The sequence below is a fragment of the Dendropsophus ebraccatus genome, chromosome 11, assembly GCF_027789765.1.
Source record: "Dendropsophus ebraccatus isolate aDenEbr1 chromosome 11, aDenEbr1.pat, whole genome shotgun sequence".
NCBI lineage: Eukaryota > Metazoa > Chordata > Amphibia > Anura > Hylidae > Dendropsophus > Dendropsophus ebraccatus.
The window spans coordinates 15,135,464-15,163,070 of record NC_091464.1 but is presented as its reverse complement, the minus strand read 5'-3'; the positions used below and the strand labels follow the sequence as shown (position 1 = coordinate 15,163,070).

Below are 27,607 nucleotides of genomic sequence, written 5' to 3'. Positions count from 1 at the left end.
AGAGTCCTGTGTGTGGGTGCAGTGCTCAGACCCCTCTCCCTGTGCAGAGTCCTGTGTGTGGGTGCAGTGACCAGAGACCCCTCTCCCTGTGCAGAGAGTCCTGTGTGTGGGTGCAGTGCTCAGACCCCTCTCCCTGTGCAGAGAGTCCTGTGTGTGGGTGCAGTGCTCAGACCCCTCTCCCTGTGCAGAGAGTCCTGTGTGTGGGAGCAGTGCTCAGACCCCTCTCCCTGTGCAGAGTCCTGTGGATGCCTGAGCTGTGTGCTTCTCCTGTGCTTCCCTATGGCCAGTCATCTCCAGCACAGCATCTGCCTGGGATAGCTGGGATGACAGCCACAATAGGCAATAGACTTATTTCGAGCTCGGTGTGTCACACTGCGCGGCTCCTCTCTTCATTGATACAATAATATTTATATTAATGTTAGAGAAGCTTTGTCATGGATTGAAGTGCACTGGTTATGGATTAGGAAGGATTTCATGGGGGTCTCGGATTGGCTCCTGCCTAGGAGGAAATCTACCGTGTTTGTGTTGGCAGGACCTCAGACAAGTATATTTAGTAGTGGACTTAGTTACTGAGGCACAGCAAATGTGAACAAGTGTGAACTGGGGAGCTAAGATGCTGAGCTGAGGCCCCATGGCAGACAATGAGTGCCCAGGATACTCCCTCATCACAGGCTCTTTTATGTCTCCTTACTATAGTGGACTAATACAAGACTTCTAGTTTTTTATATATCTGGGCTGCAATTGTTTTTAATCAAATACTTGGATTAAGGATGAAAGTTCTCATGGATTTTCGGGAAGGACTTTAAAAAAAGGTAAGAAGATCATTACCATAAAATATATTAACTTTTTATTTATTTGGATTTATGTGTGTGTGTATATATATATATATATATATATATATATATATATATATATAATTTAAATTTATTTATGTATTTATTTATTCACACATATATATTTATTTATGTATATATTTATCTATGTATATATTTATGTATATATTTATCTATGTATATATTTATATTTATTTATGTATACATTTATATATTTATTTATGTATTTATTTACATCTATTTATTTATTTATGTATATATTTATATCCTTTGAAAGCTATTGAGCTAAAGTTTAGGTGCTATAAAATACGACAGAGACAAAGGTACAAGTTGTGGAGAGGTAAAGGAGTGAAATGCATGCTGGGGTCACATTCAGTAGATCCATATACAGTGGTACCTCGGTTCTCAAACTTAATTGGTTCCGGAAGGCAGTTTGAGAACCGAGCAGTGTCTTCCCATAGGAAATAATGTAAATGTGATTAATTGGTTCCAGCAGCCACCAATAATTACCTACAATATCATTTATTACACTGATAAGTGCTCAGTATAATCCCTACAGTACAGTACAGAACAGCACTATATACTGTACAGGACATTAAACATAAGAAATGTTCATCAGAACCAGCAATTATAGTATAGTAGTCACCAACTCCTCACCCATCCTTTACTGTATAGCGTCCCCCCCATCCAAGCACTGTAATGTATGGGAGATGGTGGTGCACTGCCTGTACTACTACTGCACTGTATATGCACTCCAGCAGTCTTATACAGCACTGTACTGTATGTGAAGCCTCAACACTGCTTGACTCGCCAGGTACAACCCACCATCCACGCTCGCAAAAACGTTCTAAAAACGTTAGAAAACCGAGCAAAGTTCGAATTAGAGAACTATGATAGTTACTTTCGTGCTTTGTCTAAATAAGAGTTACAGTGATGATTTGGGTCATGGAATATAAATCTACATGTATAGCCTTCAGTGCTGATGACTTATGGACAGTATGTGCCAGCGGGACACATCATTTATGGGGTTCTACAATTTTTCACCTCTAAAGTAACTGAGAGTATCTATGAACATTTAGTAACTATATGGTCTCTGAGATCAGATGTCAGCAATCAGGATCACTGTATACAGAGAGGGCTATTCTCATACTGTGGGGAAAGTTTCTGTGAGGTGCAGGGGCCACCATTCAGTGAGGTCCAGGGGCCACCATTCAGTGAGGTCCAGGGGCCACCGTTCAGTGAGGTCCAGGGGCCACCATTCAGTGAGGTCCAGGGGCCACCATTCAGTGAGGTCCAGGGGCCACCATTCAGTGAGGTCCAGGGGCCACCATTCAGTGAGGTCCAGGGGCCACCATTCAGTGAGGTCCAGGAGCCACCATTCAGTGAGGTCCAGGGGCCACCTTTCAGTGAGGTCCAGGGGCCACCTTTCAGTGAGGTCCAGGGGCCACCGTTCAGTGAGGTCCAGGGGCCACCGTTCAGTGAGGTCCAGGGGCCACCGTTCAGTGAGGTCCAGGGGCCACCGTTCAGTGAGGTCCAGGGGCCACCATTCAGTGGACGGGGGCCAATATAGTGTTCTTTAGGACTCATTCTAGCCAGCCCATCAAAGTCAGGTTATCCTTTACTTTGTTCTATGGAATAAGGCAGCATACTGCATTGTTCTGTATAGAGGCATCTAGAAACAATGTATACTGATCAGTATTTATTTTTTTTATTTTTTTTTACATTGGCGCCTATGGGCATGGATAAAAGTGACGTCCATTCGTGAGGTTTCATACCAGATGGAAACCTTGGACTCCTACTATTTAGTAGAGGAGTTTTTCTTCCCCATGCTGTCTGTACTTTGCTCTTAGACTGATGTAAAAGCAGGGAATGTGTTTGATGCAGTTTATGCCACTATCTATTCTTCACACAGGCTACCTTATAGATGTGAGATCCGCCCCCAGAGACCCCTTTATTACACTGTATGCAGTACAAGACCAGAGCATTACATCTATCTAATAAGTACCGTATATATTGTATATGATAGGCCATAACTATTAGCTTGGTGGAGGTCCAACTCTCAGCACCTATACCTGTCAGCACCAATCAGAGTGTCGAATGCATCTAATTTTTACCAGACACAGCGCCATACTTTTAGTAGAGTCTGTTTCTCTTGTTGCAGTTTTCTACTGTTCAGTCCCTTTCAAGTGTAATACTGAGTTGTAATACCAGACATAGACACTACTAAACGTATGGAGCTGTGCCTGGTAAATAATGAAGAGGATGCAACATTCTAAAGGGGTAGTTCACCAAGAAAATGTTTCTTTTAAATCAACTGGTGTCAGAAAGCGACAGAAATTTGTATTTTACTTCTATTTTAAAAACAATCCAGTAAGTATTGGAAGAATTGAGATTTTTTTTTAATAGAAGTAAATTACAAATCTCTGCCACTTTATGGCACCAGTTGATTTGAAATTTTTTTTTGTGAACAATCCCTTTAAACACATGATTGCATAGGTACTAGTAGTCTTATCTCCATCTTACACTGGTGACCTATGCTAAGATAGGCCATAACAAAAAGGGATTTACCACTTTAATGGGGTTGTCCCATCTCTGCACTTCCTGGTGTGGGGGTGGGGGTGGGCGATATCTGATAGCAGTGGTCGGGATCCTAGGCAACTGCCGTTTAAAGGAGAAGTCTGGCAAAAATTTTATTGAAGTATTGTATTGCTCCCCAAAAGTTATACAAATCGCTAGTATAGACTTATTATGGGAAATGCTTATAAAGTGCTTTTTTTCCCTGCACTTACTACTGCATCAAGGCTTCACTTCCTGGATAACATGGTGATGTCACTTCCTGGATAACATGATGATGTCACTTCCTGGATAATATGGTGATGTCACTTCCTGGATAACATGGTGATGTCACGACTCAACTCCCAGAGCTGTGCGGGCTGTGGCTGCTGGAGAGGATGATGGCAGGGGGATGCTCAGTGTCCCTCCAGTGCCCTGTGTCCCTCAGTGTCCCCCTGCCATCATCCTCTCCAGCAGCCACAGCCCGCACAGCTCTGGGAGTTGAGTCGTGACATCACCATGTTATCCAGGAAGTGACATCACCATGTTATCCAGGAAGTGACATCACCATGTTATCCAGGAAGTGACATCATCATGTAATCCAGGAAGTGAAGCCTTGATGCAGTAGTAAGTGCAGGGAGAAAACACATTGGGGGACATTTATCAAACATGGTGTAAAGTGAAACTGGCTCAGTTGCCCCTAGCAACCAATTAGAGTCCACCTTTCATTCCTTACAGATTCTATGGAAAATGAAAGGTGGAATCTGATTGGTTGCTAGAGGCAACTGAGCCAGTTTCACTTTACACCAGGTTTGATAAATCTCCCCCATGGTTCGTCCACCTTTATATATATCCGGACTATACAACTGCACAGTCTGAGGTTTTATAATAGCAGAGACCTTATTTACTGACTGTCTATGCACTGCTGCCCCTGCACTCCCAATACAGATCAATGTACAGGATGAATAGCAATAGGTAAAAATGATTCATACTTGAATACAATAATAGTTTTTATTGCCCCAATGCATCTAAATAGAAAACATTTAACAATTTTGACAGAGATGTCTCATGTGTCTGATTTTCTCTCAGACAGATAACATCCCATCACAGCTCAGCTTTTGTTTCTCAAAATGAACTGTGACTGGTTGCTATTTGTCGCATTTTTGTCTCAGATTGAGCCTACATCAGACCTATGCAAAACAAGAGTCCGTGGAGCCTCAGTTACGAGTCTCAAAACACGGGATAGCCAGATATCTCTAGCCTGTTGCCAACGGGGTGCCTCCATGATGGGGAGAGCACCACACCACCCTGATAAATAACCCCTTAAGTCCCACTCGGTTGCGAGTATTGGAACATAGACAGGGAAACAACAGGGTGGCCCCTTTTGTCAATGTCTAACTCAAGGTGCGAGTATTGCGATCATGACAAGGGCTTGCAAAGGCAGGCTTCCACCCACAGACAGCCGTTTCGGGGTTTTTGCCCCTCGTCAGTGTGGGGTAGGATTCTGGCTAGTTGGGGCAATGAGACCTACATCAGACCTAGGCGTCTCCATGGTTACAGACTACAAATGAACCCAGTGTAGTCTGGTCATGATCACATTCTCCTATTTCTTACTGACCCATGATATTTATGTTCATTTTTATTTAAGGCTCCTCATAACACTTAGTGACAAATTATTTCAAAGATGGATTTGTCCTTTAAAGAGATTGTTCACCAAAAAAATGTTTTCCTTTCAAATCAACTGGTGTCAGAGATCTGTAATTTACTTCTATTTAAAAAAAACAAAAAAAAAACAAAACTCCAATCTTCCAGTACTTATCAGCTGCTGTATGTCCTGCAGGAAGTGGTGTATTCTCTCCAGTCTGACACAGTTCTCTCTGCTGCCACCTCTGTCCATGTCATTACCTATCCAGAGCAGTAGCAAATCCCCATGGAAAACCTCTCCTGCTCTCCAGACCAAAAATAATACCACTTCCTACAGGGCATTAAGCAGCTGATATGTACTGGAAGAGTTGAGATTTTTAATTACAAATTACAGATCTCTTACACTTTCCGCCACCAGTTGATTTGAAAGATTTTATTTTTGTGAACAACCCCTTTAAACACCTGATTGGCATAGGTACTAGTAGCCCGTACTACTTTTTTTATTATTATTATCAACTCCAGTGATTTTTTTTTCCTTTAAATTAATAGGTACCAGGAAGTTATTTAGATTTGTAAATTACTTCTGTTGAAAAATCTCCAGTCTTCCAGTAACTATCAGCTGCTGTATGTCATGTATTCTTTCCAGTCTGACACAGTGCTTTCTGCTGCCACCTCTGTCCATGTCAGGAACTGTCCGGAGCAGGAGAGGTTTTCTATGGGGATTTGCTGTTTCTCTGGGCAGTTCCTGACATGGACAGCGGTGGCAGCAGAGAGCACTGTGTCAGGCCCAGTTCAAAGTGAGCAAAAACATTCGGTGTCCTGCAGTGAGTGAATGGGAGGGCACGCGCGCGTCAGCTCCCACCACTCTCTGTTCAAAGAAATTACATGTCAGTTCTTTGAGTGGAGAATGGAGGAAGCGGACACGTGTGTGCCCTCCCATTCATTTACTGCAGGACACCGAGCACGGCGGGCCTCCCATTTTTGCTCAGTGTGAACGAGGCCTTATAGTGGAAAGACTACACCACTTTCTGCAGGACATACAGCAGCTGATGAGTCCTGAAAGACTCAATATTTTTTAATAGAAGTAAATTACAAATCTCTAGCACTTTCTGGCACCAGTTGATTTTTTTTTTTTTTGTGAACTACCCCTTTAAATCTGTCTGCAAATATTGAGAAAACATCCAGCAAAATACTAAATATCACAAAGCGAAAGATCAATGATGGAAAACGGTATTGAATGTCACCTGCCTGTAGAATGCTTTGTAAATAATAATGTTGAATCCAGAACGCCAGACAAAGGCATTAACATTAGGGCACTGGCAGGATTGGTGCTAAATACTTTTGCCTTTCCATTGGATGCTTAAATTGTGATGATCCCTAGATAAAAGGGCAGCTGTAGTGAGATTCTTCTGGCCTCCCTGTGGGTGATCAGCTCCCCTGGATTTTCCACAGTTCTCCAAATGAGTGTTGTCAGAGCTTGCTGTCTGGTTTGATTCTGATCAGCTGTTATTTCCTTTTTATGTATGTGAGAGTGTGGAACATATTAACATTTCTGTATAAACATGTGCTATGTTTGGAATCCCTCTCATGCCCCACCTCTAGCTGAGCACAACAATAAAGGAGAAGGTTAGGAGCCCTTAGAACAGCTGGCCGTCTGTGCATTGCCGACATTGAACTGTTCCTCTGATGGGCAGCACTTCAATCACTTCCACTTTAGCTGCATGCTTAATGCGCCTCCCGGCTTTGTTTATTTTCTTTGCTTCTCTTACAAGCCTTCGAGAGGTATTAACGGGGGAATTATTGACATGGCTTCCTTCAATTTAAATGACTTATACTAAACTTTATTGAAGTTATGGGGTCATAAAGATGCTAAATAGGTTTAGGTTAACTAGGCACATGTACGCATCTGTATTTTCTGGCTTATCAATCTATCTGGCTAGAGAAAGCAGCGCAACACTGGTTCTGTGCTTAAAAAACACAATCAACATGCAGGAGGCAGCAGAATAATTACTTTTCTTATGAACTGGATGAAATAAATCACATTTTTGTGCATGTTAAAGGGGAACTCCAGCAATGTCATATTAAAATATAATGCACAAAAAGCATATAGGTGCATTCACCAATCCCCTGCCGATTGTTTGACACCTTTCCGACTTGTTTACATCGTGACACCCAGCCAGAAAACTACATCTCCCAGCATGCATTGCATCTCAAAACCAACTGCCAGGTACCCGACCCTGTCTTGTAGTATCCGCCCACCACTGGCTCTATCTGCTTCGTCTTTGCACAGTATCTATCTATCTATCTATCTATCTATCTATCTATCTATCTATCTATCTATCTCCTATCTATCTATCTATCTATCTATCTATCTATCTATCTATCTCCTATCTATCTATCTATCTATCTATCTATCTATCTATCTATCTATTCCTCTACATAGATAGATTAGAGAAAAAGAGAGATTAAACAACCATGTCTCCTTTCCACTATATTACTCAGGAGAGGCTGCTGTTTCCCTGCCCCTGTCTTGTAGAATCTGCCCACAACTGGCTCTATCTTCTTCGTCTTTGCACAGTATCTATCTATCTACCTATCTATCTCTCTATCTATCTACCTATCTATCTCTCTATCTATCTCCTATCTATCTATCTATCTATCTATCTCCTATCTATCTCCTATCTATCTATCTATCTATCTATCTATCTATTCCTCTACATAGATACCGTAGATTAGAGAAAGAGAGAGATGAAACAACAGTGTCTCCTTTCCCCTATATTACTCAGGAGAGGCTGCTGTTTCCCTGCCCTTGGCCAGGTGATCACTGTGTGATGTCAGTGGTGGGCTGGGTTATAGATGAGGGATTACAACTTCTCTGGCAAAAGAAGGGGTAGAGATCATGTGACCTGTGTCTCAGAAGGGATGGGTAGGACAGAGGAGTGGAGACAGAGTGGAGCAGGCATATTTTTTGCCATGCTCCCTCTCCCTGCGCTTTTATAATTTTCACTGAAATAAAGAAGAACTTCACACGTTGATGGGTGAGTGCCTGATCTTTATCTCATTTGCCTTATACAAGTACTGTATTACTTTATCATTCTCAACACCAATCATTTCATCTCGTGAGAGAGGGAACAATATTCTATTACAATTATTCTATCTATCTATCTATCTATCTATCTATCTATCTATCTATCTATCTATCCATCTCCTATCTATCTATCTATCTATCTATCTATCTCCTATCTATCTATCTTTTATCTATCATCTATCTCTATCTATCTATCCACTTCTTGATAGGACAGGCTCTTGGCATGGCACGTTATTTTCCTGCTTATTCTGTAGGTGGCCGTTTATCGTTTTTTCTACTCTTCAGCTTGTTAGTACGGACTCCTTGGCATAGATGTGAATCTGGCGATGGTAACATCTGCTTGGAATTTATATGTTCTTCCCATATTCACATGCTTTCCCCTGAGACTCTAAAACTATACTTAGATTAATTGTTTCCTATGAATTTGACCCTAGCATATGTGCCTGAGACATGGAAATGAGATTTAGAGACACTCAGGACTGGGAATGATACAAGTGGAAATATTCTGCAGAACATGGTACCGAATAGGTTACAGCTCTATGCATTATGGTAATATATAATATATGGCCCTGGGTATTCCACACAGCTCGTCAGGTCAGGGCAACAAAGCAGGACAAGACCTCCACTTTTTTTTTAATTGGGCCACCTTTAGCATTGGGACCTTGGCGGATGACCCTATGTATTACAGCATTTCAAAAGGTGAAAGTAAAAACCCATATAATTAGGGTTAGGACTACAAGGGTGAACATGTGCTTTAAGATTCTAAAGTTTTGCCCATAAAGTTTATACTTGTCATTTTTTAATGCTCGAGTGTTTGACTCGAGCCCCATTGAAGACAATGGGAGACTTGAGCATTTAACCTCAGCAGAGCCTCAGAGGGTACCTGGTTAACACGAAATGTTACAAAGTAACAGTCTCTGTTGGGGGGGGGGGGGGGGAATTATACTTACTGCTCTGGTCTTCTATCGTCTACCTTCACTATCACTGCTCAGCCAATTAGCATCTGCAGCGGTGTCCCGCCTCAGCTGCTGATTGGCTGAACCGATTTTAGAGCGGAGAGTGTTATACAGGTATATGTCAAGCAGCATGTAAGCTTGTGGATGGCGCGGAGAACCACACATGGGGGGTGGTGACAATATCACTTTACACTAAAAATAAGTGTGGCCAGCTTCTAATAAACCTAATGGCTAGCATCCCTAGGCATGTGTCACTCATTTTCTATTTAGAATAGCATGCCTGCCTTTCTGTTAGCAGGGATTAAGACAGGGATTGGTGTGCTGCGATAGTATGAACTGCTTTACTGCTTGGTGCATATATTTCCTTCATACCATATTGTAAATGCATAGTTATCAATGGGATGGACATACTATGGCAGGGGTAGGAAGCCTTGGTTCTTCTGACTGTCCAGGAGTTGTAGTTTTGCAAAAGCTGGAGAGCCAAGCTTCCCTTCCCCCCTGTTCTATGGGATAGAGTTGCTTACCAGCATGCATCATTTTTGAGATGAGCACAGAAAAACCCAGTTGGCTCTAGCTAAGTATTACATTGTTATTGTTTCTGTTGGGTTTTATAGTGCTTAAAGATGAAAATGTGGAAAGGGTTTGCCGACTAAGGCCATGTTCACATCATATATAACACTGGCCATTCTGTGACCCGGCCAGATCACAGAATGCCCAGTGTTACTGAAGACCACCAATGATCTTCATTTGTGCTTGTCCGCATCCGAATTGCCCACTGCACACAATGGAGAGTGCGGCCGGAGCTGCACCCTCCATTGTGGGCACTTATATGGTCTGTGCGGCCACTATTCAATGAATAGCGGCCGCAGAAAACTGACTTGTAGGTTTTATGCGTGGCCAGATGGAATCCTCGCCGGAGCATATACTATGTGTATACGCTCCTGCCGGGAGTCCATTCATTCTAATGCAACGTCTGTTTTGCATAAATCACAGCAGTCGTTGCAAACTGCAACAACGGCCGTGATTTATGTAAAACATACGTTGTGTGAACATGGCCTAAGGGCTCGTTAACGCAATGCAATACTAACTATGGGCTTGTGTACAGAACACTTTTGAACATTAGAAAATGCACTAGTGCAGCAGAAAGCTCAATATATCTGCATTATATCTATAGCACACATATCTATATACAGTGGCTTGCAATAGTATTCACCTTGGTTGGTGTTTTTTAGTATTTTGCTACTTCAGAACCTGGAAAAAAAATTTTTTGTGGGTTTCCGTCATGTTATGTAAAGAACATGCCGACAACTTTATAAATTTTTTTTTTAAATACATATATTGGTTTTCACTTCACCAACTTAAACTATTTTATATAACTACATCACACACAATTCAGATAAAAACAAAACATTAAAACACAGGTTACATTTTTTTTATGTTTATATATATATAATATAAATTATGTATAAATATATATATATATTATTTATTATCCAATACAATTTATCCAATCCAATACAATTTATTATACAATCGTGAAGACAGCACTCAACAAACAAACAATATTGTGTCAATATATAGTCTAAAAACTCTATGTATTCTATCTCTGAGTAGACGTTACTGGTCAATAGCCGTGATTGCAGTGTGCTGCATGTAATTCATGTGTTACAGCAAGAACAGAACATCTATTGATTGAAAATATCATTAGCCACTGTGGACTGAAAGGTTAGAAGCGGACGCCAATGATTTGTGTTCTTAATTGAAGCATTTCCGAGCCATAGTTCTATTGTTGATGTTCCCTTGTTGTGTTAAAGTCTGCAGAATTTTTGTAAATATTGTCTTTTTGTGATTTCGTCCTGCATTGTGGTTTGTGAAATCAGGTTTTTGCTTATAGGCCTGAACCCTTACAAATTACTGGGCTAATAGGATGTGATATTTGGCGTGTATCCGTCTCATTGTTAGCTAGTAATGGTTTGTAGTAATGGTTTGTGGGCTGGGATGAGCCAATTTACAAAAAGAATGAAGCAAAGGGATTCGTTCGGCAGCTTGTCAGGTCTGCAATGCTCTGTGTGCCAGGAGGAAGCTGGAAGAAGTTTCCCAGGACTGGATCCAGCTTTTCCCGCCACCCCCAACGGACCTCAGAAGCAGCAGCCTGACAAGTTGCCGGACAATCCTAACAAATGGCTACGATTCATCCCTATTTGTGGGTAAGATTATTCATCTAGATATTGTTACAAAGAGTAAAGGAGATGTGTAAAGTAGATTCTCCCTTTTAGGAATTGTATGTTTTCTAAGTAGTTGTCTATCATTTTAAATAGACCCTGCACATCTGAAAGACTGCTTGAGAAGTGCAAGGCCAAAAAATGTAAAGTTACTGGCATAGGCCTCAGAAAGGGTTAGCTAGGGGCAGGGCAGGGTTTTTGTGAGCCCTTGGGTGACAGAGCCTAAGCGGGCCCTCATCCATCCATCCACACACTATGCACAATTACTTGAGACACCACTAACATACACAAACACACTACTGACACACACGCTTACTGATACACACACTCAATGACATACACATTAATGACTGACACACTGACTGACACACACACAGACTGACAAACATTACTGACTGACACACATTACTGACTGACACGTTACTGATTGACACACACACACACATTACTGACTGACACTGACACACACACACACACACACAGAACTTACAGCTCAGTCTTCTCTCTCGTCCTCTCTGCCCGTCCGATCTCTGCACTGTTTTATTAAGGATCTGTGGGTCATGTGATGAGGTCCTTCATCCCTTTCTCTCTGCAGGACGCTCACAGGTTTTGCTCTGTCTTCTGATGTTCATCGCTCACCCTGCACTACAGTGAGTAGGCTGAACATCAGAACACCGGGCCCCTCTCCCTCTCAGGGCCCCTGGAGGTGCTGGGGGCCCCGGTACTTGCCCAGGTAAGCTCTGTGCTGACGCCGGCCCTGTCTAGTGATTCTCTAGGATTAGTAAGACGTAAAGGGGGAAATTTATCAAACTGGGGTAAAGTAGAATTAGCTCAGTTGTCCCTAGCAACCAATCAGATTCCATCTTTCATTTTCCAAACAGTCTGTGAGGAAAGAAAAGTGAAATCTGATTGGTTGCTAGGGGCAACTGAGCCAGTTCTACCTTACCTCAGTTTGATAAATCTCCCCCACAGTTCCTGCTTTCACTCAAGAACAACACCAAACTTTTCCTCAGGTTGTGTGTGGTATTACAGCACGGCCCTAGTCACTTCAGTAGAGCTGAGCTGCAATACAACAACCAAACTGAGGACAACGCAACCAATATAACAAGTGGGTTATTCAAATTCAACACAACGGGGGAGATTTATCAAAGGGTGCAAAATTTAGACTGGCGCAAACTACCCACAGCAACCAATCACAGCTCAGCTTTAGGCAGTGCTGAAAGGAAAGCTGAGCTGTGATTGGTTGCTGTGGCAGTTTGCACCAGTCTAAAGTTTACACCCTTTGATAAATCTCCCCCAAAATGTTAATGAGAATCACCTTTAGCCTTTAGCAGCGCCCCCTTATTCTTTAATGACCTGACGCATTAGCCAATACCGCAATAGTCACTTTGACTTTTGGATTTTTGAGAGACCACATGTTATGCTGCGTTCTGCTGAGCTACTTCCCATTGTTCTTGGTTTTATTTGATATATTTTTGCTTTTGAAAAAAATCCTTTACACTTGGAGTTGAATAATTTTGATTCAATTGTAATTTATATTACGTTTCCTGAAATGTTCAGGTGTAACCATTAAGCAAATTGTATCCATCAGCATTTCTATTCCGCTGTATGTAAAGTGCTGAGTATATCCCATTGCAGGCGGCTGTCAGACTGTACTGACTCCTCCATCCATGTAAGCTTATTATTTTAGTATTGGATGATAAATGTCTAAATGTGATCCCGCTGTATAGAGCGCTAGTGACGTCACATCTGGAATACTGTGTCCAGTTCTGGAGACCTCACCTACAGAGAGATACCGATACAATAGAACGGGTCCAAAGGCGGCTACAAGAATGGTGGAGGGTGGATCTGAATCTGTATAGTCTGGAGGAAAGAAGGTAAAGGGGGACATGATGGAAACCTTTATATATGTTATAGGACTAAATAAGGTTGAGGAGGGGAGAAACTAAACACACGAACACGAGGACACAGTGAGAGGTTATTTGAGGGAAAGATCAGAAGCAACGTGAGAAAATATCACTTTACTGAAAGAGTAGTAGATGCTTGGAACAAACTTCCAGCAGATGTGGTTGGTAAATCTACAATAACAGAATGTAAACCGGCCTGGGATAAACATATACCATCTTTCCCCGAAAATAAGATGCCCTAAACTAACCTTCCCTCTAGCCTAAAAAAAGGGAACTCTAACCTAAACTAGGGCACCCCCCGAAAGTAAGGCACCCCCTGAAAGTAAGGGCGCCCCTTGCCACCAATCACCAGCCAGGACTCACCTAATCCCCTTATGGAGCTTCACTGCCGGCACTGTAGGCCGCTTAGTCCATGGTCCCCATGTCCCACAACACGACCCAACGCATGCTGCCGCACGCCCGATGCACAAAGCAGCCCGAGCTGCCATCACGTCCCGCTGCACACCACCACCTGTATTTAACAGGGATGTCTGTGCGTGTAATAGGGCCCTATTCCACAGGAGCGATAATCGGCCGAATTGGCCCCATTCGGCCGATTTTTGCTCTGTGGAATAGAGAGAACGATCAGACGATGATAATGTCATCGGCCGATCGTTTATTTAGGTTCAGACCTAAAACCGACGATTTCAGCAGAACCATACATTACCTGTCCGGGCCGCAGGTCTTCTTCTCCCGATCCCACGCGGCAGCATGGAGCTGTCTGAACTTAAGGCCGCTAAGCCAATCACTGTCCGGGACCGCCGCGGCCTTTGATTGGCTGAGCGGTCTGTCAGTTCAGACAGCTCCGCTCCGAAGCCGATGATGCCGCGCGGGACCGGGTGAAGACCTGCAGCCCGGACAGGTAATGTATGAAACAAGGGCTGCAAGGACATCTGTAACAATGTCCTTGCAGCCCTTGTTTCACGATCATCGGGGCCGTGGAATAGGCCCAGTAAATGAGCGCCGATCTAGCAGATCGGCGTGCTTTTACATCGTTGCTCAGCCCGTGGAATAGGGCCCTTCCACTAGACAGTCTACACATGTACCAAATTAATTACTGTGGCTCAGGCTGTTTGACTAGACAGTCTAAGGCTATGGTCACACACTGTCAAAAAGACCACCGTTTTTATTGCATGGCAAATAAAAACGCCCCTTATTTAACATTAAATGATGGCCGTCAAATAAAAAACGGCCTTCAATTGTACTAGATAATCAAAGTTTAGACACCAATATTTGGTTAATTTTATTGCTTATAGTGTTGTGCTGAAGGCTATGTTCACACACCGTAAAATAAAGGTAAAATACTGACGTAATTTTGAGCTAAAAATACGTCTGTATTTGCAATATGTTTTGTGCTTCCTTGAAGTCAATGGATAATTGGATGACAGTGCACACACCATATAGAATAATGGCTGTAATTTAAGTTTTATTTTATTTATTTATTTCCATTCAGCCTTCTCTTTAGGGAAAACAATGATTTTGTTAACCCTTTCCCACAACTTTCTCTATTTTAATTTAGCTGCATTTGTCGGCTTCTATAACATGATGGCCAAAACAAGATCCGGGGTCTAAAGTAGAATTATAAAACTTTCTTCACTTTAAGGGTACCGGTCACCTATTTTATGCTACCTTTACCAGTGTCCGCGTAAAACAGGCATAGGTACTTTGCTGGGCTTGACTTTTACTATACACATATAGGGAGGAACCTGTCAGTTAAAGGGGTACTCCGGCGAAAATTATATATATATATATATATATATATATATCATTTTTTTTTTTTTTTTTCAAATCAACTGGTTTTATAAATTTGTAATTTACTTCTATTTAAAAATCTCAAGTCTTCCCATACTTATCAGCTGCTGTATGTCCTACCGAAAATGTATTCTTTCCAGTCTGACACAGTGCTCTCTGCTGCCACCTCTGTCCATGTCAGGAACTGTCCAGAGCAGGAGAGGTTTTCTATAGGGATTTGCTACTGCCCTGGACAGTTCCTGACATGGACAGAGGTGGCAGCAGAGAGCGCTGTGTCAGGCTAGAAAGAATACACTACTTCCTGCAGGACATACAGCAGCTGAAAAGTATGGGAAAACTTGAGATTTTTAAATAAAAGTAACATACAAATCTATATACCTTTCTGAAACCAGTTGATTTGAAAGAAAAAGATATTCACTGGAGTGCCCCTTTAAGACCACTGAAAGAGGGAGAAGCGGTAATGAGCTGCCTCCTAGAATTCATGGTTCATCTTTTAAATTATGATTGTTCTAAAGTGCTGCCGTGTTTCCGAATAAATTATAGGTTCCCATCAAAACTATACCCCTTCTAATAAGTGGCAGAAATCTGATAGATACAGCTGATTGCTTACATACTAAAATGCTGATTTATAACTCAACCAGGATATGCAAAGAATTAAAGAGCTTTTCTAAGAAATCTCAATCCCCGGGCCCTGCCGATCAGCAGAATGAAGACGTCCCAGGGCATAGCAGCCACCCATACACACGGCTCTTGGACGGCAGCTCACTTCTATTTGCTTTGTCCTTTGGTTGGCCCAAATGGAAAGCCTTATATTACGGAACAAGATTTAAAATTGCAACTCACTCAGTAACCCTTAAATCAGCCTAATTCTTTATAGACAGGTTAACCAGACAGAACTCCCAAGGGTACACTGTTCATGGTATTCATAAAGACTTCTAGACAACTTTGTATCCAGTTACAAATTACTCTTTCCAGAATAGGGAAGCACATGAGAGTCGCTGTATTAAATGTCATGAAAAGTGTAATACTCCCACTACCAGCACAAAGTACTAAAACAAGTGAATTAACAAGCTCTCCTGTCCATAAAGCAATCACTGGTCCATAGTCGTAAAGTAGTGTCAGCCGTCACCTCCAATCCTCCTCTAAAATGAAGTCATCTGTATATAGGATAAAAGATGCTGATTCTACTCTTCTGCACTGTAAGCCTACAAACCAGGCATGGTAATGCATAGAGAGCACTACTGAGCTCAAGAATATCATTGAGAGTGTTATTTAATCTAGCTAATGATAACTTAACCCCTTAAAGGGGTAGTGCGGTCTAAGGCTGGGTTCACACACAGTATATTTCAGGCAGTATTTGGTCCTCATGTCAGGTCCTCATAGCAACCAAAACCAGGAGTGGATTGAAAGCACAGAAAGGCTCTGTTCACACAATGTTGTAATTGAGTGGGCGGCCGTCATTTAATGGCAAATATTTGCTGTTATTTTAAAACAACGGCTGTTATATTGAAATAATGGCCGTTATTTACTGTTATATGGCGGTCATCCACTCAATTTCAACTTTGTGTGAACAGATCCTTTCTGTGTTTTCAATCCACTCCTGGTTTTGGTTGCTATGAGGACCTGACATCAGGACCAAATACTGCCTGAAATATACTGTGTGTGAACCCAGCCTAAAGGATTTTTTCACTAAATAACACACATTACAAACCACTAAACGTACAGCTTCACTGTCGATCCCGGCCGCCATCTTGGGACAATGACGTCATCTTCAGGAAACTGGCCAGACGGCTCCAGCCCTCCCTCAAGCAAGCCCCCCTCCAGCGCGTCATCCGCTGCTCAGCCGTGATTGGCTTAGCATAAAAGAACTCAGCCAATCGTGGAGAGGGTCCTCACTGTTTATGACGGGCCACTTGTACAAAAAAAATAGAAAGAAAAAATTAAAAAGGTTTACTGCGGCGGGTAGGATATATAGCTGATATTCCTGGCATTGGGTTGAAATAAGTTATATTGCTAAGCGATTAAATAAAAACAAACTCCAGCAAACTCCACACAAACTCCAGCACTTCACATAGAATGCCACCCTCCCAAATCCTTGGAAAATAGGGGCTTGCTATAAACACTGCTTTGCTGTACTTGGTTACACTCCTCAACAATCCCTTAAAGTGTCACTGTCGTTATAACTTTCTAAATCAGCAGTAGATGTGATATAAAACAAGTTTGCAATATACATTCATTGTTTTTTTTTATCATGCTGTAAAACAAAGCTGTACTTACTAGAAATCCAGGTCCAGTCTCCTGAAAGCAGCTATATAACAGCTATACTTACTGTATCCAGGTCCAGTCTCCTGAGCTGCTATATAACAGCTATACTCACTGTATCCAGGTACAGTCTCCTGAAGGCAGCTATATAACAGCTATACTTACTGTATCCAGGACCAGTCTCCTGAAGGCAGCTATATAACAGCTATACTTACTGTATCCAGGTCCAGTCTCCTGAAGGCAGCTATATAACAGCTATACTTACTATATCCAGGTCCAGTCTCCTGAGCTGCTATATAACAGCTATACTCACTGTATCCAGGTACAGTCTCCTGAAGGCAGCTATATAACAGCTATACTTACTGTATCCAGGTCCAGTCTCCTGAAGGCAGCTATATAACAGCTATACTTACTGTATCCAGGACCAGTCTTCTGAAGGCTGCTATATACCAGCTATACTTACTGTATCCAGGACCAGTCTCCTGAATGCAGCTATATAACAGCTATACTTACTGTATCCAGGTCCAGTCTCCTGAAGGCTGCTATATAACAGCTATATTTACTGTATCCAGGTCCAGTCTCCTGAAGGCAGCTATATAACAGCTATACTTACTGTATCCAGGTCCAGTCTCCTTAAGGCTGCTATATACCAGCTATACTTACTGTATCCAGGTCCAGTCTCCTGAAGGCAGCTATATAACAGCTATACTTACTGTATCCAGGTCCAGTCTCCTTAAGGCAGATTTTCTGACTTGTGCTGGTTGAAAAAAACAGACTAAACCCAGGAATTCTGGCCAATACAGAGAGTCACAGCTCAATATGTCCACTAATCACATGACTGCCTTCTCTCTGTGAGCGCTCAGATGGCCTGGGTACACAGGACACAGGTTTTCTGTTGTTTGAGGAAAAAAATCTGTCAGAAAACAGGAAGTGCCGTGTTTTCCATGATAACAAAATAATAATAATAATAATAATAATAATAATTATGAATGTAATTTGCAAACTTTCTTTATATCACATCCACTGCTGATTTAGATTTTGAAAGTTATAACAACAGGGACACTTTAAGGCTATGTTCACACGGCGTATCAGACCGGCCGTTCCGTGACCCTGGCCGGGTCACGGAGCGGCCGGTCTGTGCCCGGATCATCGCGGCCGGTACTTAAGTGTGCGCCCGCATCAGAGCTTACCATAGCAGAAAGACCTGTCAGAGCGTACCATAGCAGAAAGACCTGTCAGAGCGTACCATAGCAGAAAGACCTGTCAGAGCGTACCATAGCAGAAAGACCTGTCAGTTCACACAGTGAAACGGGCGGCTCCGGAATTCACTGAATTCTGGCCGCAGAAAACTGACCTGTCAGTTTTTTCCGGTGCCTCATGGGATCCGGGTCGGAGCGTGTACGATGTTTGTACGCTCTGGCCGGGATCCCATTGCACATAAGGTTATGTCACACACCGCAAAACTACGGCCGTAGTTCTGCGGCGAGAACTACAGCCGTGAACATAGCCTAAATATGTAAACCATATTCACATAAGGAAAAAGAGAAGTGCATACAAAAGTGAATACAGAAAGACAAGTGTAGTCTACCACTATGGTATAGCAGTTTGTTGTGTTGAGAGAGGACCCATATGTGGTGAGCAGCAGGGACTGGGCACCATTGAAAAAGCAGCCAGCAGCATCGGGAAACCTCAGCAAGTATCATGCATTTAGTGCCCAGAAGCTCTAAATGGGTTATCTGAAGAGCAGAGTAGGTGTTACCTGTTCTACTGTGCATGCAAAATTACTGCAAGGACACAGTCATGTGTTTCTCAATGTCAAGTGAGCTAGCCAGACCTTCTACCGGGAAGGAACAATCAAGCCAAGTGGATCTCCAGTCAAGGAAACCACAGTCAAGAATGACGTGACTTGGGAAATACCCAAGCAATGTATCCATCCACATATAGCTGTTTTTGGGTATCAATGGGCAGCAGGATTCTGGCTAGTGGGAGCAAAGCCTTGCAGTGGCGGAATATAATATGGGCGGTTTGGGCGGCCGCCCGGGGCCCGAGGCAATCTGCCACTGCACTGCCACGGCTGATGCTCGGCTGCCGGGGGAGGGGTCCTGTCCCCAGCAGCGCGCGCATGAGAGAGCTCCCCGTGCGCCTGTGGCTGTGACTTCCGGCGCACAGGGAGCTCTCTGATGCGCGCGCTGTTGGGGATAGGACGGGACACCCCCGGCAGCCGCGCATCAGCTGGGGACAGACCAGGAGGCGAGAGGCTCGACGGGGGAACGGACGGCAGGTGAGTTGTGTTTTTTTTTTTTTTGTGAGTTATCTACTGTGCACAGGGGGGGGGAGGGAAGAGAGGGGCCATCTATAAGGGGGAAAGAGGGGGACCATCTATAAGGGGGGGAAGAGGGGGCCAGCTATAAGGGGGGGAAGAGGGGGCCAGCTATAAAGGGGGCCAGCTGACATCCTCTGTGCTGCTGTGACCTCCCCTATAGATCAGCACCCTCCTCTCCTGACATCCTCTGTGCTGCTGGGACCCTGTGACCTCCCCTATAAGATCAGCACCTCCAGTGCATTCAAGAGAGTGCTGGGTGACCAAAATACCATAGAGACACCATCACTTGTTTCTCAACTTCAGTGAATCTAGGAAGACAAATATGCAAAAATACTGCAGAAACACCATCATGTTTTTCTCAACATCAGTGACGTAGCCAGACCTTCTACTAGGAAGGAACAACCAAGCCAATGGGGGTCTCCAGTCAAGGAAACCACCTTCCAACAAGTCACAGTCAAAAATAACATGACCTGGGAAATACCCAAGCTAGGTATCCATCTACAGACAGTTGTTTTGGGGTATTTGCCCCTCATCAGCGTGGAGCAGGAGTCTGGCTGGTGGGAGCAAAGCCTATCAAAAGAATGATGGTTGATCAACCGAAACACCGCAGAGATACCATCATGTGTTTCTACCCCAAAACAGCTGTCTGTGGATGGCTAGCTCACTGATGTTGAGAAACGTCATGGTGTCTCCTTTGTATTCTTGCATGTATCTTCCCTATGTTTGTAGATTCCCTGACATTGAGAAACATGTGATTGTGTCTCTGTGGTGTTGTGGTTGATCTCCCTGAGGTCAACCATCATTCTTTTACCTGTTCTGTTGTCTGCTGCTGCACTTCTCTCTGGCCAAGAAAGAAGAGGTTGCTTGCTGCTGTTAGATCCCTGCCAAATGTTAATGATTTCAAGTTGACGTGGAGCCACTATTGGACATTGGGTGGGGACGTGGTTTTATCCCCTTATCATCCTAGATGGCCGGAGGGAGGAGCTGCAGCACCATAGAGCAGACAGGTAGAACCTTTTCTGCTCTCCAGATAACCCATTTAAGAGGTATTGTGAGTAGAGATGAGCGAACCAGCCGGATTTCTGGTTCTTATGAATGAGAAATCTCGGCGGCTAACTCCCGCTGCCTGCTCCCTCCGTGCAGCGGGTGAATACATCGTAAGGAACGCCTGGAAAACTGGGATACAGCCAATGCCAATAGCTGTATCCCAGTTTTCCAGGCTTTCCTTACGATGTATCCACCCGCTGCACGGAGGGAACAGAACCAGAAATCTGGGACTGGGATTGTCACTAGCTCTGATGCTGGTCATTTAGCCTTATAGCTGCTGATGTTACTGGTGACAAAGGTATCTAGACAAATAGGCACCAGATGTGCCAGGAACTTCCAGGTGTGATCAGCTATGGCAGGTTGTAATACAATTACAACTACATAGATTCTTACTAGCTCAGTGCAGGCCCTGTATCTGGCTCCAACATACACAAAATAGCACAGTCCGTATAACCTGATATATACTGTATGTAGAGCAGTGTTCTCATAGGCAGTTAGATCGGCTTCTGATTCCCGCTGTCTGCCCGCTCTGTGCTGGAAAGCCTCTACAATACTCAGGGAAAGCCTCAACAATACTGGAAAGCCTCTACAATACTCAGGGCTAAACTGAGACACCACGGACTAAGGTAGACAGAGAGACTCACATACAAATACTCAATAATATAGACAAAACCAAATAGAAACATGATCAATAACATATATAAATATTAGGGATGAGCGAACCGGCTGAGGTTCGGGTTCGTATGAACCAGAACTATCGGCTTCTGATTCCCGCTGTCTGCCCGCTCCGTGGAGAGGGTGGATACAACCTTGAGGACTGCCTGGAAAACTGGGATACAGCCTATGGCTATGGCTGTATCCCAGTTTTCCAGGTGGTCCTCAGGCTGTATCCACCCTCTCCACGGAGCGGGCAGACAGCGGCAATCAGAAGCCGATATCCATGGATACTTGAACTTCCGGCCGCAGAGAGGAATTCACAACTGATTGGGTCAGCCGACTTTTTAACAGGTACTCTTTACTATTTGCCAGGGAGAAGGTGCAGATTTGCCTCTTTCCTGCCTGTCGTATGTCCCCCTCACCTGATGGGCGGGCAGGAGGAACTGGAGGGGAGAGCGGCAAGGTTGGGAGGAGGTATGGCCTGCACACAGGCATAAATCATGATCCAAATCTACACCTGCTGGACTCAGGTGTAGATTTGTCAGGCCGGGCACAGGTTTGGGTATCTGGCTGGCCGGAATCATTAAGAGTCTTGCACCTCTTAGCGAATTCGCCTGTGGAAAGGGGGCGGGGCCTACGTGCATATTTTAAGTGCACATACAAACGCTTCAAAATGGAACTTTTTGCAAATTTCGTAGCGAATCTTGACTTATGAAGTTTGGTTCACTTATCGCTCTTTATAATGGATGGAGTCTGTGCAGACATCAAGTGAGAATACATATATAGGGAAACATTTACTAAGGCTCAGGCCGAGGCAAGATTCCCCTTTTCTCCCTGGCTTACGCCTGCCATATCCCTGCTTGCCCAATGGGCGGGCGGTAGCGAAAAGTAATTTATCATTATTAAATCATGATCCAAATCTACACCTGCTGAAAGCCGGTCTGGGAAAAGTGTGCAGGGCCTAATTTAAGACCGGTGTACTCATATGCCGGTCTTGATAAATCACCCCCCCCCCCCCCATTTTGTTTAAGGCAGCAAATACATGAATAAAATTCGGACTACATGTCAAAGAGTCAGTGCGAAATATCCTCAACAATACAATAAAGATCTCTTCACCTGTCTGAGTTGTGTGTGGTCTTACTGCTCAGCATTACTGAAGTGCATATAGCTGATCTGCAATATCACACACAGCCTGCCGACATATGTGACACTTCTTTTGAGCCATATTCTTCAAATCAACCTCTTCAAGAATCTCACGCATGTTTCCTTGATGTGCAAAAATTTATTTTCTCTAGGAGGTGGCCATGCATTTTCAATAGCCGTTGGCTATCTATGGACAGAGAAGAGGTAAAATCCAACATGCCTGACCCTTCTCTTTCCAAAACCATCTGTCAGGGGAGAGTTGGGAGGCCGCCACACACTTTAGACAGTGGGCCAGTCCCACCGAAGTCAGTGATTATTTTCCCATTGCATAACTTGACCTGTTTATATACTGCACTATATTGTACCAGTAGGCTGAAACCAATCTGTGTATTAGTGCTCCTTCGTTTTTCCATGTCACATTGAATTAAATCGATAGTATACTTCTCTTCAACCAAAAGGAAAACAGTTGGAGCGTGAAATCGAGAGCACAAAAGAGCCCGTAGCCATTATACGTATCCACAGGTATATGTTATATTAGTATTGAGTTGTCATTGAGGAACTGATTTCCATCCCATAGTAGTTGTCATTTAACTTGACACATGTGTAAGACTGGAATGCGCACATTCCTCGAATTCATCCTAGTTAGTTACAGATGTAGCCTCATTCACCTTTACTGGAACTGCGTGAAAACCAAAAGGCAGCTGCTTCCCCCCCGGCCGCCCACTTCTGCTGACTTCCATGTCCCTAAAGAGATCCTAAAGAGCAGGGGGAAAAGGGATAGGCTGCCATTTTAGGTGCCATACTAATGGATTTCACATGTGTCCGCTATATAAAAATAACACAGATATTACCCAGTCACATGCTGGGTGGTTTTCACGTGCAACAATGTTGTCGTAAGGAAACAAGCTCAAACACACACGTATGGCTTCTGGAGGCTCCGACCATCACATTGCTCTGGCAATAAACTATTTTAATGGATAAACATTGTTTTAACTTGTGAAATTATAATTTTGTTCAGAGGCAACATTTATGCTCTTCTACAATCACGTAAAGCAGATATGGCGGTCCCGGAGATCCCTTGAAATTTTCATTGGCATTAATATTTCGGGACAACAGTTTTTGGTTTTTTTTTTAGCAGTTACTTTGATTTTACAAAAACTAACAATATGTATTTATGAGTCTATTATGACATGATGATGTGTTCTTCCCAGCATGACTATCCGGCTTTAAAGGGCTTTCTAGTCATTTGTGTTGACTGCTATCCATGTGTGATCATGAGGGTTGGTTTTTATGTAAGTACATCCGTGTTTGCAGCTGTTCCTGGTCATCTTAAAGAAGCGTTACGGAAAAATTTTTAGGAATCCTTGCTGGCAGCACAGTGGTGTCCAACCTTTCCATTTTTACTGGTTGTATCATCTGCACAATTTTTTGAGATGGTGGCACTTTTTTATGGGCTTTGCAAAATATTACAGTTGTTGCCCAAAAATTATAACTAGACGCAAGTGCCTTGATGATTCGTGTGCAATTTATTTGTGCAATTTTTGCCTAAAAAAGCTTGTCCAAAAATGTACGCTAGGGTAGCGCATTCTTGCGCAAGAATGAAGAAATCTTGCATGGTAAATCAGCCAAAAAAGGTGGCTAATCTAAAATCATGCCCCCTCCTGGCGCCAAAACTGAGAAATGGCAAATGTGGCGTTAACTATAGAATTTGATCTAATTTGCCTTGGTAAATGTTTTGTGCAAAATAATACACTATACACAAAAGCTCATTATTAGCCAAATATAGAGCGCAAACATGGTGATATATTTGCCCCATAGTATTTCTAAATTTCTCATTGATTTATAATTGGGTAAATAATGTGCAAGTGACATGTAAATTGAACAAACTTTAGTCTAAATGGCTTGCGTATGGGCCTGATCGTCCATTAAAGGGGGGCTATCAGCAGATTAGACGAATCTAGCTTGCTATGTCCCTATTGCACAGGAGATGTAGATGAGGAAGCTATGTCTCTTACCTTCATCCTCTGTGCCGTTCCAGTGCAGTTAGTAGCTTGCTCCACGGTCTGGTAAGACCGTCAGGAGCACTGGAGCACTCATAAGGAACACTGCCCGTCCCCACAGCGCCAAACCGGGGGACCGGATCGTCGATATAGGGGTGGGCAGTGCTCTTAATGGTCTTACCAAACCGTGGAGCAAACTACTAACTGCTCTGGATCGGTGCCAAGGATGAAGGTAAGAGACATACCTTCATCCTCGGCGTCTTCTGTGCACATATCAGCAGGTCAGATTCGTCTAACCTGCTAATGGTCCCCCTTTAAGACTGAAATATTCTGCAGCGTGTACCCATGCGAATGATTAAAAAGTAATTTAATGTACTTTTTTCATTTTTTTTTTTTATGTAAAGACTTCTTATATGGATGGGCAGTACAACCTACACAAATGGGGTAAACAGTTCATATCTTATGATGTTTTTCATAGATACAAACCTAGGCCGGCGTGCCAAAGATTTTATGTGCATGTTATAGCACAAGACATCATAACAGACCCAAATCCATAAAGCATTCTGACTATAAGGTGGACAGCCTCTGCAACTCATCATTTCACACTCTACATATGTATGGGATAATTATGCTCTGAATTACATTGTACATGCTGTATATATGATGAGTAATCCAAACCATAACCCCGAAGAAATTGTATGTGGGATTTCAGCTATATTGTGTTTTGTTTCCTTGTTACTAAGGCATGATCTTGTTAAACAGCTCATTATACTGATGGATAGGGATATTTTGGTGCCTTAAATGAACCCCAGTAAATAAAGCTATTCCACTCTTTACACGTATCTATTCTTATGTATATGGGGCAACAATTTTTTGGTCTGCTGCCCTTCCCCCCATGTACTAAGATCGCTGATCTCTTCTATGGACCAGCCAGATGTCCTGGCAACGCCTCCTGCAGCTCCCCGCGGCATCCCTGTTCCTCCCGGCTCAATGTCTGTGCATGTAATAACACAGACAGCGAAGCGCTGATCTGATAGGACGGCAATGGCTTCCTCCTGTAGATCGAGCAGTGTAATATGGCCCTAACATAAATTGTTGCCGGTTTCAATTATTTTGAAAAAAATTGAGATTTTTGCAAACTCAATGTTTGTCAAACTATTCTTCTACCTGTACCGTTATTGGAATAGAGGTCTACCAGTTTGATGGTTTCCAGGCCACCTCTGAATCAAAGCTTCTGTTCACCTGCCGCACACATAGTAAATGTCCACTTGGCATAGACAGAATAGATCCCTCTGTGCTGTCTATGCTGATTGGGCATTTTCTACCCACATGGTATGGTAGCGAAAGCTTTATAGAAGAGGACGGACGCAGACATTGGATGGGCTGGAAACCGGCAGCAATAGGGGAGCAAGATAGGTAAGTATACATGTTTGCTATGTTCCTGGTAGCCCCTTAAATAATCAATAATGACTGGACAACCTCTATATTATTGTGATATTGTTTGAGCTTAAAAATCTAGATGCTGTAATATTCTTCCAGGCATAACTGCTCCAACTCCTTCAAATTAGATGGGATACCACATCATTTCCAATAAATTAAGGCCTGGACTTTGACTAATTAATCCCCAACTATTTAAAGGGGGGGGGGGGGCAGCTCTTGTCAGGTTTGCAGTTGCTTCATATTCTTTCCATTGTGTTAATATAGATACAACAATCCCCTTTGTATACCCAGAACTCTATAAATTAAATTTTGTACATCAAAACAAAAACGGGGGGGGGGGGGGGGCAACCGGATTTCAGATATTTTAAAATGATATATCAGAAATAAAATTATAAAAAGCGATCAAAATTTTTTTTTTACACCGATATGATGCCAATAAATACTAGAGATCATGGCACAAAAACTGACACCCCAACCAGCCCTTTAAGTGGAAGAGTAAAAGCGCTATGGCTCTTAGAAGGTGAGGAGGAACATTGCTTTAGTTTGACCTGGACATCTGAGCATCAATGGCATTTGGTCATGAAGGGGTAAAAAAAAAAAACAGAAATGAGAAAAAATACATATAAAAAAATGATTAAGTATTTTATATAACAGTAATATCGAGAAGTTTTCCAAATGTCCAACCATAGTTTTAATAACTGTAAAGTCTAATAACTGTTCACTTTAATATTTTAATGTTATAAATACAATGGAAATCTTTAGTCAAATATATAAATTTACACATTTAATAAAAAAACAATATGTATAATTTCATAAAACAGAGCTGGATAGCAGCCAATATGCTGTGTCTGGCTCACATGACCTGTGAATAAAAATACAAAGCAACTTATTCCACACTGTATTATTTAATGTTCAGTTATAGTAGTTCCTTAAAGGGGTAGTGCGGCGGTAAAAAATTATTCACAGAATAACACACATTACAAAGTTATACAACTTGACCCGGGTATTGCAGATTACGGGTAGGGAATAATATCTTAACCACACCTCCCCTCCTCCCCCTTCTAGCCCCTTTAAATAAAACATCAAACACCATGTAGAATTGGAATAATGGCCACAGCAGCCTATTTATTAAATAACAGGGATATCAAATATATATATACCAACTCTGTAATAAACATATTACCTATAAACTTCAATAACAACCCATTATCATAACCATAACACTGATATCCCGAGGAGGTCACGGATGGCCCATAAATGGCAGTACAGTTAGAATAATGATCCCCAGTCGCTACGCACCGACTCAGGGTTGACAAATCTGTCACGTACTGCCCATCACCATATCATCCCACCCAAGTAGTAACCACATTCCGTACTCCCACTAGCTGCCAGCTAGACACGTGGATTCCCCATTCCTCCACAGGGCCTCCTGATAACCCCCTCAGTCCGAGCCATCGATGACCCCCCCTCCGCCAGCTGCCGCGACGAGTGCTACATCGCGAACCCCAGGCCAACCACCCACCGGCCAAGTATCAATAAGGGCGGGCGGGCGTCTCAGGTCCTGTAGCTTCAGAAGACTGGTAAGTTTCTTTCTCCTCACTTCCAACTCCTACCTAGCCCCCTCCTTCCCCACGCTATTCCCACCACCCCCATTGTCTCTCACCTAGCAACCCCCTTATTTCACTATACCCTGAACTCCAGGTAACCTCTCTCCTGCTCTCCCCCCCACCCTTGGCACTGT

General features: G+C 43.0%; 1 protein-coding gene across 1 annotated transcript in view; it reads left to right on the top strand.

The window, feature by feature from the left end:
• The first annotated feature begins 250 nt into the window (after window positions 1–250).
• NDP (norrin cystine knot growth factor NDP) overlaps window positions 251–27,607 on the top strand; it is a 66,328-nt gene continuing 38,971 nt past the window's right edge. The window contains exon 1 of the mRNA XM_069945517.1: window positions 251–812. The gene's annotated coding sequence lies outside the window, so the exon portion shown is untranslated. The remainder of the gene's footprint in view (window positions 813–27,607) is intronic.